The sequence below is a fragment of the Ranitomeya imitator genome, chromosome 5, assembly GCF_032444005.1.
Source record: "Ranitomeya imitator isolate aRanImi1 chromosome 5, aRanImi1.pri, whole genome shotgun sequence".
Classification (NCBI taxonomy): domain Eukaryota; kingdom Metazoa; phylum Chordata; class Amphibia; order Anura; family Dendrobatidae; genus Ranitomeya; species Ranitomeya imitator.
In genome coordinates, this window is record NC_091286.1 from 556,003,504 (window position 1) to 556,020,556 (window position 17,053).

Genomic DNA, 17,053 nt, shown 5'->3' on the forward strand with positions numbered 1-17,053 from the left:
AAAGACAAGTCACGCCTCCACTACTGTTTGACAGTATAATGGGCTAAATAGTGTACGTGTTTTATTCAGCGTGTGCAAGGAGCAAAATAAATAGAGCAACCTTTTACTTGTGCAGCATTAATGCTGCACAAGGTGTGGCTCTTGTACCTGAGGGGGGTTAAAGGTTACCTTTGAAATTGGTTCAACTAGGCTTCGGCCTACACTCTGCTCCTCTCCTCCTCCTGCTGGCCCTGGGCTCAAACACCGCTAGTTTTTGCCCTGAAGTGCTAGCTGCACAGAGAAAAACACCAGCCAATGTGTTAGTGGGGTTCAGCACCGCCAGCTGTTCCCCTGCTGTGTAGCCGGCATCATGTCCAGCACAAGCCACGCTGGCACAACAGAACAAAAGCTGCCACCAGTGCAGGCTTCGGCCTACACTTTGCTCCTCTCCTCCTCCTGCTGACCCTGGGCTCAAACACCGCTAGTTTTTGCCCGAAGTGCTAGCTGCACAGAGAAAAACACCAGAAAATGTGTTAGTGGGGTTCAGCACCGCCAGCTGCTCCCCTGCTGTGTAGCCGGCAATGTGTCCTGCAAACGCCACGTAGGCACATGAACTGAAATTGAAGGGAGCCTGCCCCCCACCCCCAGGTGTTTCTATGTATAACAGCCACCTTGTACAGCAGTACTGCTGCATTTGTACAAGGTGGCTGACTTTTTCTCCTTGCCCACGTGGAACTCAACACGTACAAAATGTGTCTCATTAGAGACCATTACAATGTCCCTGAGGTGTGACTTTCCTTTTTAATGACACGCAGCACCCCCATTGTTAGCGCTGCCCGTCTTTTGACAACATTGGTTAGCTGGCTGCGCCTGTGCGTCCGCCCTGCTCCAAACAACGCCCCTCGGTTTCTTATTTATTTTGTCAGCGAGGGTGTGGTTTATGGGCACGAGCAGTGCATATGTTCGCCTGTCGTCACTCATCTCCTTCCGCCTTCTTCAGACTGTGCAGCCTCATGGCCGCGGCATGCGAGAAGGGATCAGCAGATGCCGCCCAGTCTGAAGCAGATGTAAGGACGTGTGTGAGCGGCCAAAATATTTACTGCTCAAGGCCACGAATCCCAGCACCGCAGTGTGACTTTATGAAAAGGCACTGTGGGTCTGGGATTTATGGCCATCGTTAACCGCACCGGCCAACATGAAATGAGGTCATAAGACGGGCAGCGCTAACAGGGCATTGCCAAGGGATAACACAAGAGCGCAGACTCCTGTACAGCAAATAACAACGCTCATGAAGCTGCGCCAAGCACCAAGGTGTTATTTGGGACACCAGTGCTGCGTCTCCTTAAAAAGCCAAGTCACGCATCCACTACAGTTTGACTGTAGAATGGGCTAAATTGTGTACGTCTTTCATTCAGCGTGTGCAAGTAGACAAATTAATAGAGCAACCTTTCACTTGTGCAGCATTAATACTGCACAAGGTGTGTCTCTTGTACTTTGTAACACCTAAAGGTGTTACAACACCTAAAGGTGTTACAAAGGTGTTACAAAGGTTTCCTTTGAAATTGGTTCAACTAGGCTTCGGCCTACACTCTGCTCCTCTCCTCCTCCTCCTGCTTCACCACGGGCTCTAACATCGCTAGTTTTTGACCGCAAGTGCTAGCTGCACAGAGAAAAACACCCGCCATTGTGTTAGTGGGGTTCAGCAACGCCAGCTGTTCCCCCACTGTGTAGCCGGCAAAGTGTCCTGCAAACGCAACGCAGACACAAAGCTGCCTCCAGTGCAGGCTTCGGCCTACACTCTGCTCCCCCTGCTTAACCTTTGCTCCAGCACCGCTAGCTGGGGCTCTAGGAATACAATCTTTAATAGGCAACGCATCTGGGTTCTAGCACCGCCAGCTGGTTCTCGGCAGTGTTTTTGTCACGGGTACTCCCTCGTGCCCAGCCTGGTTCCAGCACCGTCAGCTGTTTCCGGGTTGTGTCAAACTCACTGAGACACCTATGCGTTGCCCCGTCGTGTTGCGGTCGAGTTAGCCAACTCCAGGGTGCCTCCAGTTTAGGAGCTTCCTATGTGGGCTGCATGAATTGGTAGTCAAGGCTGGTTCTGTAGTGCCAATAGGCCCAGCTACCCCTGTAGGACTATTGGGGTTCGGTAACTGCCTCGCGGCCTAGCTGTTCTCTCCTCTCCTGTGGGCCTTCGGGTCCACCACCTGGTTCCAGCACCGTCAGCTGGTTCCGGGCCGAGCCTTTGGCTTAGGTGCCTCCTCCTGGGTATCCGAGTTCCGCCAACGCCAGGCGGTCCTTGGTAGTGCTTTTAAGCGCGGGCACCTACAGCTTAGTAACAGGGTTCCAGCACCGTCAGCTGGTCCTCGGTCGTGCCATTGGCTCTTGCACACTGGGGCAACGCATCTGGGTTCCAGCACCGCCAGCTGGTTCTCGGCAGTGTTTTTGTCATGGGTACTCCCTCGTGCCCAGCCTGGTTCCAGCACCGTCAGTTGTTTCCGGGTACTGTCAAACTCACTGAGACACCTATGCGTTGCCCCGTCGTGTTGCGGTCGAGTTAGCCAACTCCAGGGTGCCTCCAGTTTAGGAGCTTCCTATGTGGGCTGCATGAATTGGTAGTCAAGGCTGGTTCTGTAGTGCCAGTAGGCCCAGCTCCCCCTGTAGGACTGTTGGGGTTCGGTAACTGCGGCTGCCTCGCGGCCTAGCTGTTCTCTCCTCTCCTGTGGGCCTTCGGGTCCACCACCTGGTTCCAGCACCGTCAGCTGGTTCCGGGCCGAGCCTTTGGCTTAGGTGCCTCCTCCTGAGTATCCGAGTTCCGCCAACGCCAGGCGGTCCTTGGTAGTGCTTTTAAGCGCGGGCACCTACAGCTTAGTAACAGGGTTCCAGCACCGTCAGCTGGTCCTCGGTCGTGCCATTGGCTCTTGCACACTGGGGCAATGCATCTGGGTTCCAGCACAGCCAGCTGGTTCTCGGCAGTGTTTTTGTCATGGGTACTCCCTCGTGCCCAGCCTGGTTCCAGCACCGTCAGCTGTTTCCGGGTACTGTCAAACTCACTGAGACACCTATGCGTTGCCCCGTCGTGTTGCGGTCGAGTTAGCCAACTCCAGGGTGCCTCCAGTTTAGGAGCTTCCTATGTGGGCTGCATGAATTGGTAGTCAAGGCTGGTTCTGTAGTGCCAGTAGGTCCAGCTCCCCCTGTAGGACTGTTGGGGTTCGGTAACTGCGGCTGCCTCGCGGCCTAGCTGTTCTCTCCTCTCCTGTGGGCCTTCGGGTCCACCACCTGGTTCCAGCACCGTCAGCTGGTTCCGGGCCGAGCCTTTGGCTTAGGTGCCTCCTCCTGGGTATCCGAGTTCCGCCAACGCCAGGCGGTCCTTGGTAGTGCTTTTAAGCGCGGGCACCTACAGCTTAGTAACCGGGTTCCAGCACCGTCAGCTGGTCCTCGGTCGTGCCATTGGCTCTTGCACACTGGGGCAACGCATCTGGGTTCCAGCACCGCCAGCTGGTTCTCGGCAGTGTTTTTGTCATGGGTACTCCCTCGTGCCCAGCCTGGTTCCAGCACCGTCAGCTGTTTCCGGGTACTGTCAAACTCACTGAGACACCTATGCGTTGCCCCGTCGTGTTGCGGTCGAGTTAGCCAACTCCAGGGTGCCTCCAGTTTAGGAGCTTCCTATGTGGGCTGCATGAATTGGTAGTCAAGGCTGGTTCTGTAGTGCCAGTAGGCCCAGCTCCCTCTGTAGGACTGTTGGGGTTCGGTAACTGCGGCTGCCTCGCGGCCTAGCTGTTCTCTCCTCTCCTGTGGGCCTTCGGGTCCACCACCTGGTTCCAGCACCGTCAGCTGGTTCCGGGCCGAGCCTTTGGCTTAGGTGCCTCCTCCTGGGTATCCGAGTTCCGCCAACGCCAGGCGGTCCTTGGTAGTGCTTTTAAGCGCGGGCACCTACAGCTTAGTAACCGGGTTCCAGCACCGTCAGCTGGTCCTCGGTCGTGCCATTGGCTCTTGCACACTGGGGCAACGCATCCGGGTTCCAGCATCGCCAGCTGGTTCTCGGTAGTGTTTTTGTCACAGGTACTCCCTCGTGCCAAACCTGGTATCAGCACCGTCAGCTGTTTCCGGGTTGTGTCAAGCTCGCTGAGACGCCTATGCTTGCCCCGTCGTGTTGCGGTCGAGTTAGCCAACTCCAGGGTGCCTCCAGTTTAGGAGCTTCCTATGTGGGCTGCATGAATTGGTAGTCAAGGCTGGTTCTGTAGTGCAAGTAGGCCCAGCTCCCCCTGTAGGACTGTTGGGGTTCGGTAACTGCGGCTGCCTCGCGGCCTAGCTGTTCTCTCCTCTCCTGTGGGCCTTCGGGTCCACCACCTGGTTCCAGCACCGTCAGCTGGTTCCGGGCCGAGCCTTTGGCTTAGGTGCCTCCTCCTGGGTATCCGAGTTCCGCCAACGCCAGGCGGTCCTTGGTAGTGCTTTTAAGCGCCGGCACCTACAGCTTAGTAACAGGGTTCCAGCACCGTCAGCTGGTCCTCGGTCGTGCCATTGGCTCTTGCACACTGGGGCAACGCATCTGGGTTCCAGCACCGCCAGCTGGTTCTCGGCAGTGTTTTTGTCATGGGTACTCCCTCGTGCCCAGCCTGGTTCCAGCACCGTCAGCTGTTTCCGGGTACTGTCAAACTCACTGAGACACCTATGCGTTGCCCCGTCGTGTTGCGGTCGAGTTAGCCAACTCCAGGGTGCCTCCAGTTTAGGAGCTTCCTATGTGGGCTGCATGAATTGGTAGTCAAGGCTGGTTCTGTAGTGCCAGTAGGCCCAGCTCCCCCTGTAGGACTGTTGGGGTTCGGTAACTGCGGCTGCCTCGCGGCCTAGCTGTTCTCTCCTCTCCTGTGGGCCTTCGGGTCCACCACCTGGTTCCAGCACCGTCAGCTGGTTCCGGGCCGAGCCTTTGGCTTAGGTGCCTCCTCCTGAGTATCCGAGTTCCGCCAACGCCAGGCGGTCCTTGGTAGTGCTTTTAAGCGCGGGCACCTACAGCTTAGTAACAGGGTTCCAGCACCGTCAGCTGGTCCTCGGTCGTGCCATTGGCTCTTGCACACTGGGGCAATGCATCTGGGTTCCAGCACAGCCAGCTGGTTCTCGGCAGTGTTTTTGTCACGGGTACTCCCTCGTGCCCAGCCTGGTTCCAGCACCGTCAGCTGTTTCCGGGTACTGTCAAACTCACTGAGACACCTATGCGTTGCCCCGTCGTGTTGCGGTCGAGTTAGCCAACTCCAGGGTGCCTCCAGTTTAGGAGCTTCCTATGTGGGCTGCATGAATTGGTAGTCAAGGCTGGTTCTGTAGTGCCAGTAGGCCCAGCTCCCCCTGTAGGACTGTTGGGGTTCGGTAACTGCGGCTGCCTCGCGGCCTAGCTGTTCTCTCCTCTCCTGTGGGCCTTCGGGTCCACCACCTGGTTCCAGCACCGTCAGCTGGTTCCGGGCCGAGCCTTTGGCTTAGGTGCCTCCTCCTGGGTATCCGAGTTCCGCCAACGCCAGGCGGTCCTTGGTAGTGCTTTTAAGCGCGGGCACCTACAGCTTAGTAACCGGGTTCCAGCACCGTCAGCTGGTCCTCGGTCGTGCCATTGGCTCTTGCACACTGGGGCAACGCATCTGGGTTCCAGCACCGCCAGCTGGTTCTCGGCAGTGTTTTTGTCATGGGTACTCCCTCGTGCCCAGCCTGGTTCCAGCACCGTCAGCTGTTTCCGGGTACTGTCAAACTCACTGAGACACCTATGCGTTGCCCCGTCGTGTTGCGGTCGAGTTAGCCAACTCCAGGGTGCCTCCAGTTTAGGAGCTTCCTATGTGGGCTGCATGAATTGGTAGTCAAGGCTGGTTCTGTAGTGCCAGTAGGCCCAGCTCCCTCTGTAGGACTGTTGGGGTTCGGTAACTGCGGCTGCCTCGCGGCCTAGCTGTTCTCTCCTCTCCTGTGGGCCTTCGGGTCCACCACCTGGTTCCAGCACCGTCAGCTGGTTCCGGGCCGAGCCTTTGGCTTAGGTGCCTCCTCCTGGGTATCCGAGTTCCGCCAACGTCAGGCGGTCCTTGGTAGTGCTTTTTAGCACGGGTACCTCCTGCTTAGTAACCCGGTTCCAGTAACGTCAGCTGGTCCTCGGTAGTTCCATAGGCTCTTGAACCTTCGGGTAGCCATCCAGTTCCATCAGCTGGTTCTTGGCATTTTCTCAGCCTTCTTGTACCTTCTGCTACATTTCCAAGTTGAAGACCCTAACGTCGACGACCCGGAAGACCACCCCGATGACGACGACGGCGGAGACGACGACAGCGGAGACGACGACGGCGGAGACGACGACACTGGAGACGACGACCCTGGAGACGACGACATGGAAGACCGAGAAGCAGAAGAACAAGAGGCTGCAGAACAAAGAACAGAAGAACATTAAGCATAACACTTAATATCAGAGCAAAAGATATTATCTAAATTATATGCAGAAGAAGACTAAGCAGTGTATGGGGGTGAGTCCGTTCCTCCTCGTGGTGCCCCTGGATAAAGCCTGATGCTGCAGGCCAAACTGAACGCGGACAAATGTAACTTTTGTGACTGGCAGAACGAAAGGTGTAATCTTCCAACTTTTATAGATAACAACTACGGGAATGCCTGTCACAAATGAGAATATGATGAAGAAGTAGAATAGGAAGAATAACAACAGTTGAATAAAATGAATATGTAGAATAGGAAGAATAATTATAGTTGAATAAAATATGAAGAATGTATTAAAAAAAAAAAAGGTAAAGGATGAAGAAGAAGATGAATAAGGTGAAGAAGAAGTTGATGTCAAAGATGCTGATGATGATGAAGATGAAAGTGTGGGAAAAGTAAAAAAAAAAAGAAGGGGAAGGGCGTGGAATAGTGAAACATCAATATCTGACAAAATTAAAAAAAATTTACATAGTCAATATCTTTGTCACTCCAAACGTCTTTAAAAAAAAAAAAAAACATGCTATTCTATTTGATTGGGCTAAACCTCTATGACTTTAATGTCTCCGCCACCTCCCCAAATACATCCTGCATTATTCTTAGTTGTTTTCCTTCATGTAGAATGAACCTACAAGGAAAGAAAGGGTTTATTTTAATTCCGATATTTTGGTCCCATTGACTTGCATTGGGATCGGGTATCGGTATCGATATTTTTTGAATATCGGCCGATCCTATCCGATACCGATACTTTCCGATATCGGAAGGTATCGCTCAACACTACTCATCATCAGTATTAAGGTTGCAGCATGACATTGGGCAATGTTAAACATTTAAGACACACCAGGGTATACTTTACTACTTTAATCTGGCAGCTTTGGGGAAATATTTCTCAGAGACTTAAGTGTGTAGACTTATATACTTTTAAAGGTTAGCTCCAGAGGTATTTTCTGACCCTTGGTGTACTGCTCTGTCAATGGACATACCATTTGCTAGTCCTGTTAATCCAAAATCTTTCACGAACGCTTAAACCTGTTGTAAAAAATGTATCAGAGTTAGGCCTGTTTCAGGATGGTCGGAGTATCAAGAACATTAGAACATTTGTTTTCCTTTTCAACTATTTCTTTCTTTATGAACTCGAATGTTTACACAGCTTGTTCCGAATTATATTGTAGGAAATTAAATTTCTCTATTTTTCCTGCACAATTTGTCACCTACTTCCTTCTTGAAATCCCCCTACTTTCTGATTGCAAGCAAATCATTAATAACTCTGAAACATTAATACAAAATGCTACCATTAACATTTAGCTGGGCTGATCTAATCACTGTTCTTGTGATAATTTGTGATGGCAAAATGTAAGTAGTAAAAGATTATTTTTATTGAACTCTGTGTGATGCAAATTTTCTGATACTGATTTAGTTTGAAGATGTTCATGTCACTAACTATTGGTTTTAATGCACTAGAAAGGGTTAAATGATTATGTCAGGGATATTTAATTTATCAGGACATTTTTAGTCCCACCAATTCCTGATATCACAGGCCGGGAAGGTTGCGAGCACCACCCACTGTGGTCATTGGAGCAAACCACTCTCTGCTGCCCCCTGTCGTCCGGACAATTACACAATTGTTGTCAGTCAAGGGAGAAGGCTGCAGCCTGTTCACACCACTAGGCTGGCTATTGGAAAATTAACGGTGATCGTACGGCACATACCTCTCCAGATTCCAACCATGGAATATGTGTACACACCCCTGTATGGTCACAGCTAACTCTCCGATAATGCCAGACTACTCGCCGCCACAAGCACTCTGTCTCGGTCAAATGGACACCGTATGTAGTAGCTTATGCCTTCGAGTCATAGTTTACAGAACAGAAGGAACAGAACCATTACATTTTATATTTAATCCAATGGGAGGCAGTGTTAAGAAAAAATATGCAAAAGATTTTACAAGAGGGACAAAGCAATACAGAATAATCAGGTACATAAAATAAAGGGATTAACAGGAGAACTTACTACTAGGGTTGAGCGAAACGGATCGGACAAATTCAAAAATCGCCGACTTTCGGCGAAGTCGGGTTTTGTGAAACCTGACCCGATCCTAGTGTGGGATCGGCCATGAGGTCGGCAATCAGCGTGCCAAAGTCGCGTTTTGTATGATGTTTTCAGCGCCATTCTCATCCAATGAAGGAGGACGCAGAGTGTGGGCAGTGGGATGACATAGGTCTCGGTCCTCACCATCTTAGAGAAGGGCATTACAGTGATTGGCTTGCTTTCTGCGGCATCACTGGGGCTATATAGGAGCTTGCACGCTGACCGCCATCTTCTGCCGATCTTAGCATGGGGAGAGGTTGCTGCAGCTGCATCAGAAGAAGGGATATAGCTAGGGAGGGAAGATTAACCCCAAAACTGCTTGTGCTGTAGCGTTTTCCACTGTCCAACACCACCTTTTCTATGCAGGGACAGTGGAGGCTGCCTTATAAGGCTCCCTGATAGCTGCATTGCTGTTTGTACGCTGCTGTGCAAACCAACTGCTTTTTTAAAGCAAAAATCCTGTTGCTCCTTTCTGCACAGTTCTCTTGTTTATTTGTCCACACTTTTGTGTGCAGCAGTCCTTTTTATTGCTGCCATACTTGTCCTGAGATCATTGTAGGGAGATTGAAATTGTACTACAGTCCTTGTATTTTTTGATATATCTTCCAGCCACGTTCTGCCACTTACATTGTGTAGTGTAATACACTACGCCTGAGTTTTGTTGCAGTCCCCCCCAAAAAAGGGAGATTTAAATTGGCACTAAGTGGATCTATGTCACAGTTCTGTTAGTTTGTCGTACATCTTCCAGCCACGTTCTGCCACTTACATTGTGTAATGTAATACACTGGGCATGAATTTTGTTGCAGTCTCCTGCCCAAAAAAAGATTTAAATTGGCACTAAGTGGATCTACGTCACAGTTCTGTTAGTTTGTCGTACATCTTCCAGCCACGTTCTGCCACTTACATTGTGTAGTGTAATACACTGGGCCTGAGTTTTGGTGCAGTCTCCCCCCAAAAAAGGGAGATTTAAATTGGCACTAAGTGGATCTATGTAACAGTTCTGTTAGTTTTTCGTACATCTTCCAGCCACGTTCTGCCACTTACATTGTGTAATGTAATACACTGGGCATGAATTTTGTTGCAGTCTCCTGCCCAAAAAAAGATTTAAATTGGCACTAAGTGGATCTACGTCACAGTTCTGTTAGTTTGTCGTATATCTTCTAGCCACGTTCTGCCACTTACATTGTGTAGTGTAATAAACTGGGCCTGAGTTTTGTTGCAGTCTTCCCCCCCCCAAAAAAAAGGGAGATTTAAATTCTCCACAAATTTATACACACCTTCTACCTTGTTTCACAGTACCATATAACGGTTGTTATTTTGGTTAGATTTTCCCAAAAATGAGGAAGTCCGGTGGAAGAGGCCGTGGGCGGTCGTTGCCAGCTGGTACTGATGGTGGTGGTGGTGGAGCATCTGGTGGTAGTTGGAAAAGCAAAATAGCACCAAAGGCTCGAGGTGTTGAGCCAGCATCATCGTCTGGCTACACAAGACCTCGAAGGCTCCCTTATCTGGGAGTAGGAAAGCCGCTTTTAAAGCCGGAGCAGCAGGATAAAGTTTTGGATTTCCTTGCTGACTCAGCCTTCAGCTTTTTTGCCTCCTCTTCAGAAGGTTCGAAATCTAAAAGCAGCGAGTCATTAGTGGATGCTCCCGGTCAGGAACAAGTCCCTTCCTTGTTTCCTTCACCCAAACCAAAAGTTAAGGATGCGGCAGGCGAAACTACAGTTTACTCCATGGAGCTCTTTACACATACCGTGCCTGGGTTAGAGAGGGAAATTATTAAAAGCCCATTACAAGATGAATCGGACATGGAGTGCACAGATGCACAGCCACAGCTAGATTATTATGCTGTTCCATTGACTCAGATCACTACATTGCCCTCGCAGTGTACTGAGCCAGAGTCTGACCCTGATGAGACTATGGTGCCCCGTCACGAATGCTATAGCACCTTACACGGTGACACAGAGGAAGGTGCACATGACTTTGAAGAGGAGGTGATAGATGACCCAGTTGTTGACCCAGATTGGCAGCGATTGGGGGAAGAGGGTGCCGCTGCCAGTAGCTCAGAAGCGGAGGAGGATGATCCGCAGCAGTCATCTAAATCGCAACTGCTTTCATCTGGCAGGCCCATATATGGCCAAAAATGTTTGTCAAAACCAAAAACAGTTTTAGGACAGCGTGCCCATCCGGTGAAAGTAGCACAGCGTGCAATGCCTGAAAAGGTAATCCATAGTAGGAAGAGTGCAGTGTGGGAATTTTTTAACCAAGATCTGAATGATCAGTGCAAAGTTATCTGTAAGAAGTGCTCAAAGACCTTTAGCAGAGGGAAGAATCTCCTAAATTTAAATACAACGTGCATGCGTAGACATTTAACCAGCATGCACTTGCAAGCCTGGACTAACTACCAAACGTCCAGTACCGTTGGTGCACCTATTCAGAATGAAGGTAGTCAGCAACGCTACATTGCTTCCCTCACAGTAAGCCCACCAGTTAGGACACCACCAGCAGCAAATGTGGAAGTATCGTCGCAAGGCCAAAGCAGTCAGGGATTCACAAGGTTCTTGGTAGGAAACACTGTAGGTAGGCCAACATCAAGAATACCATCACCAACCCTCACTCAATCTGCCATGTCCACCACCACCCCTGCTAGTTCCACCATATGCAGCTCTCCAGTCCAGCTCACCCTACAATAATGCCATACCGTTTGGTTGAAAGCAAAGCTTTTAAAGCCCTCATGGCCTACGCAGTACCACGCTATGACCTACCCAGTCGACACTTCTTTGTGAGAAAAGCCATCCCAGCCCTCCACCAGCATGTCAAAGACCGCATTGTCCATGCACTGAGGCAATCAGTCAGTAGAAAGGTGCACCTCACAACAGATGCATGGACCAGTAGGCATGGCCAGGGACGTTACATGTCCATCACGGCACACTGGATTAATGTGGTGGATGCAGGGTCCACAGGGGACAGCCATAGTGGGACAGTCCTGCCTAGCCCACGGTTTAGGAAACAGTTTGCTGTAGGCGTTCGCCACCCCTCCTCCTCCTCCTCCTCCAGAAGTGAAAGGATGTCCACAGAGCACAGTTGAGCGACCACTCCACCCGCAGCTGCCAGTGTTGCACTCGAGGTGTCCCATTATGGAACAGCTAGTGGACATCAGCAGGCTGTGCTACAAATGAAGTGTTTGGGCAACAACAGACACACCGCAGAAGTACTGGCCGAGTACTTGCAGCAAGAAACTCAGTCATGGCTGGGCAGTGTACATCTTGAGGCAGGCAAGGTAGTCAGTGATAACGGAAGGAATTTTATGGCTGCCATAGCCCTTTCAGAACTGAAATACATTCATTGCCTTGCTCACACCTTGAACCTGGTGGTGCAGTGCTTCCTGAAAAATTATCCTGAGTTACCAGCCCTGTTCCTGAGGGTGCGAAGACTTTGCACGCACATCAGCCGCAGCCGGTCGCCCATACACTCCAGCCGTATGCAGAACCATCAGCGATCGCTGAACCTTCCCCAGCACTGCCTAATAATCGACATTGCAACTAGGCGGAACTCCACACTGCTCATGCTTCAGAGGCTGTGAGAACAGAGGTGTGCTGTCATTTATTTGTGGGAGGATACACATACATGGGCAGGCAGTTGGATAGCAAACATGGAGTTGTCCGGTGTGCAGTGGTTGAAGCTTCAAGACCTCTGTCAAGTCCTTCAGTGTTTTGAGGAATGCACACGGCTGGTAAGTGCAGACGATGCCATCATAAGCATGAGCATCCCAATAATGCGTCTGCTGATGCAAAGTTTGACGCACATCAAGGAGCAGGCGTCTGCAGCCGAGGAGGAGGGAAGCCTTGATGACAGTCAGCCATTGTCTGGTCAGGGAACTCTCCTGGATGAGGTGGCGGACGAAGAGGAGGAGGAGGATGATGGGGATGAATATTTATGGGAGGAGGATGCTTCTCAGGGGGCAATAGAAACTGGTGGCGTTGCAAGGTCAGGTACAGAGTTTTTGCGGGCCACAAGTGATGTTGATTTGCAAGAAAGTGCTCCTCAACCCAGCACAAGCAGTGAATTGACACCTGGAACATTGGCCCACATGGCAGAGTATGCCTTGCGTATCCTAAAAAGGGACCCCCACATTATCAAAATGATGACCGATGACGATTACTGGTTGGCCTGCCTCCTGGATCCACGAAACAAAGGAAAATTACAAAATATCATGCCACATGAGAACCTTGAGCAAATATTGGCTACCAAACAAGCAACTCTTGTAGACTGTTTGGTTAAGGCATTCCCAGCACACAGCGGCGGTGATGGTTCTCACACGAGCTGTAGGGGGCAACATGGCAGAGGTGTTAGAGGTGCACAAATCCGAAGTGGCTTTGGACAAAGGGGTTTTATGACCAGGTTGTGGAGTGATTTCGCAATGACCACAGACACGACAGGTACTGCTGCGTCAATTCAAAGTGATGGGAGACAGCATTTGTCCAGTATGGTTACCAACTATTTTTCCTCCCTTATCGATGTTCTCCCTCACAGGTCATTCCCCTTTGATTACTGTGCATCTAAAATAGACACCTGGCCTGAATTGGCGGAATATGCATTACAGGAGCTCGCTTGCCCAGCTGCTAGTGTGTTATCAGAAAGAGTCTTCAGTGCTGCTGGTTCAATACTAACCAAAAAAAGGACACGTCTGGCTACCCAAAATGTTGATGATCTATCCTTCATTAAAATGAACCAATCATGGATTTCAAATTATTTTGCCCCACCTTCCCCAGCTGACGCGTAGTTTGCCTTAAAAATGTCTTGCTTTTGGCCTCCTCTTATTGACTGCTCAAATTCCTCCATTTGCAGCTGCTGAATGTCCACCATAGGCCATTTTTATACCTCCCTAAATGGGCTGACTCCCCCCACAGGGCCATGGTCACCACTTGGCGCAAGCACCCGTGCGAGTGCCGTTTGCCTGGACAGGTGGGTGTGCCCACTCTTGGGCGACGGCACTGGCACAGGTTCCCTCATAGTACAATGAAGTGTCTCTGATGGTGGTGGTGCACAACCAACATCAGACACACCATCGTAATATGAGGGGCCCTGTGCCAGTACTGCCACCCACGAGAGAGTGTTCCCCCTCAGCTCGAACACTGCTCTACCACTTGCAAAACTTACCTCTCCCTGCTCCACCACTGTGTAGTCTGTGCTGTTAAATCCTTCAATGGCACTGCCAATACAAATTTGTTGAAATGATAGATGATAGTAAAAATATACAGGGCCCTGGCTTCCGTTTAGACCAGTTAATACTTTGCGCCAACTACCACTGTTTACTACTCAGCAGTGGAGCTCACCCCTGTACCTAGCTATGCGACCAGTTTATTTATGAACTTTTTTTGGCTGACATTTAGCCCACTTTATTATTTTGGCCTACTAACTGTGTCAGCCACTTAATACAGTTGTCCTGCACTGAACAAAGCAATGCCACCTGTGTACTCATGTTACCAATTTTGAACTGCATTTAGCCTACTTACTTACTTGGGCCTACTAACTGTGTGAGCCTCTCATAACAGTTGTCCTCCTCCGCTGAACAATGCAATGCTTCCTGTGTACTCCTGTTAACAATTTTGAACTGCATTTAGCCTACTTTTTACTTTAGGCCTACTAAGTCTGTGGAGCCTCTCATAACAGTTGTCCTCCTCCACTGAACAAAGCAATGCCGCCTGTGTACTCCTCTTACCAATTTTGAACTGCATTTAGCCTATTTACTTATTTGGGCCTAGTAACTGTGTCAGCCACTCATTAAAGTTGTCCTCCACTGAACAAAGCTATGCCGCCTGTTTAGTCCTGTTACCAATTTTGAACTGCTTTTAGCCTACTTTTTTATTTTGGGCCTATATCTGTGTTTCCTCCTCATCCTGCCCATTGCCCAGCCACTGCTAGATGAGTCTGCTGGTACATTGACCCAGACCACTACATTCCCCTTGCACTCTACACAGCCAGAATCTGACCCTGCTGAAAGTCAGGTTCCCTTTCCCGCATACCATACCACCTTACACGGGGACACAGAGGAAGGTGCAGATGAAAGTGCAGGTTCCTTCATCAGGTGGGGGGGCATACTCGTTGACACTGGCACAGGGCACCTCATAGTATGCAAAAGTGTCTCTAGCAGTGGGAGGCACCGCCTGCCGTCAAACACACCGCTGTACTATGAGGGGCCCTGTGCCAGTGCCAACTAGTGGGCCCCCCCTGCTTGCTCAGGATCACAACACTTCCAAAGTTGAAATACTTACCTCTCCCTGCTCCACCACCGTGACGTATTCCGCGATTCCTGGACCCAAGGAAATCTTGAGCCAGCCCTACCCCCCACAACTTTAGCCAAATGAGCCCCTGTTTTCAATGCCTAACTATTATTATAAAGTAAATTAAGATTGACAAGCTTAAGAAATAAAAATTGATGTTTTTGGCATTAAAATGGACACTGTAGGTGTTTTCCCGTCCTCCTCCTCCGCCTTTGATTCCCCATTGACTTGCATTGGGTTTCGTGTTTCGGTCATCCTCTTCCAGGACCTTCCAACCCAGAGACCATGTGACCAAACAAGTCTCATTATTTCCATGAGACACATCCATTGATGAGAGGTAGGTAGTGAGCCAGATCCACCCAACTATCTGGCTAATCTTCAAGCACGGCCCATATAAACTTAATATGGCTCATGGAACTACAGGTCCGAGAGAAACCTTCCAGGCTTACAGCACAGAGGGACTCCACCTCTGCGACACATACCGGCCATTCACAATAACGCCAGTCACTGTCTCACAATATATATACATAAACTGAATACCCCATTAAATTTTTCACTATTTGTTTCATTGCAGAAATTTGGTAAATTCAAAAAAGTTAATTTTTTTCTCATTAATGTATACGCTGCTTCCCATGTCGACAGAGAAAAAAACAGAAATGTAGAAATTTTTGCATATTTATTAAAAAAGAGAAACTGAAATATCACATGGTCATAATTATTCAGACCCTTTGCTCAGACACTCAGGTTTAAGTTACATGCTGTTCATTTCCTTGTGCTCCTCCTTGAGATGGTTCTACTCCTTCATTGTAGTCCAGCTGTGCTTAATTAAACTGATAGGACTTGATTTGGCAAGTCACACACATATGTTGGATCACTTTTGGTGTTACAGTACAGTTTGACACCCACACCGTCCTGCTTGTAATATCCATTTGACCACTTCTACAGGGTGGGCCATTTATATGGATACACCTAGGTGGGCCATTTATAAAGTTGGATCTAAAATGGCTGACTACAAAATGGCCACCATGGTCACCACCCATTTTGAAAAGTTTTCCCCCTCCCATATACTAATGTGACACAAACAAACGGTGAAGACACAGGAGGGAGAGTATATGACCGGCGGCAGGGAGCTTATATTTAAAGCACCACTCCAGCGCTAAAATAAAAAACAACTGGAGTGGTGCTTTAACAATTTAAATCCTCTATATATATAGCTGAGTAAATATTTGCACACCCCTAATTAAACTGCAGCAGTTGGCGTAATGCATGAACTCATTCCCTCTCCCTATCTTCCTATTTTTTGTGGGTACCACCATTTGGATCTAGTGTTTCCTTTTTTTTACATTGGTATCTTATTACATCCTTGGATCTATTGGTATGTTACTGCCATTTATGATCTATCAAATCTGTTTTAACTGGATTCTTTTGCTATTTATAATACTATCGATGTATATTTTTTCCATGTTAAATTTTGGTTTCTAGGAAGATGGCTGGGATGCTCTCACATATTTTTATGTGGAGACCTAGGCAGTTCTACAGCAAAAGCTGTTTTGCTTTTTATTGTTATTGTCCACTGATATTATGTAATAAAGTATCATATATTTTAAGGTATTCAGATTGTTTGCCGTATTATGGGTTTACTAGTGGCTTGGCTACATCCCTCTCTTTCTACTTTCTACTTCACTTTTTTAACATGACAATGATCCAAAACCAACATATGTTGAATTTCTGAAAAAGAACACAGTGAAAGTGACTCAGTGGCTAAGCATGTCTCCTGATTTGAACTCAATTGAACACCTATGGGGAATTCTGAAGAGAAACATAGAGCATCACTCTGCATCCAGCATCCAGACTCTGAAAGATGTTGTTCTTGAAGAATGGAAAAAGATAAAAAAAAAGATTTAATATATTGCCAACTTGGTCATTCCATGACTAGAACACTTGGGGCTATCCTTAAAAATAATGTATGTAAAAAATACTAGATATAGTAGTTCTTGATGTGAGGTGCATTAATTTTGCCTCGTCTACTCTGAATAAAACTGAAAATTTGTAATGAAAGTTACATTAACTTTACTTTCATGCTATTGATTAAAAACTGTTCTATGAAACTCAGTGATTTCACAATTTTAGAATTTATTCTTGTGTAAGATATTGATTAAAATCTTACTTTTAAAAGAAGGTATGATCACTTATAATGAGCATGGCACATACAAACACACACACATTCAAAGAAACATACACAGTCACAATTCATATACACAAGCCCA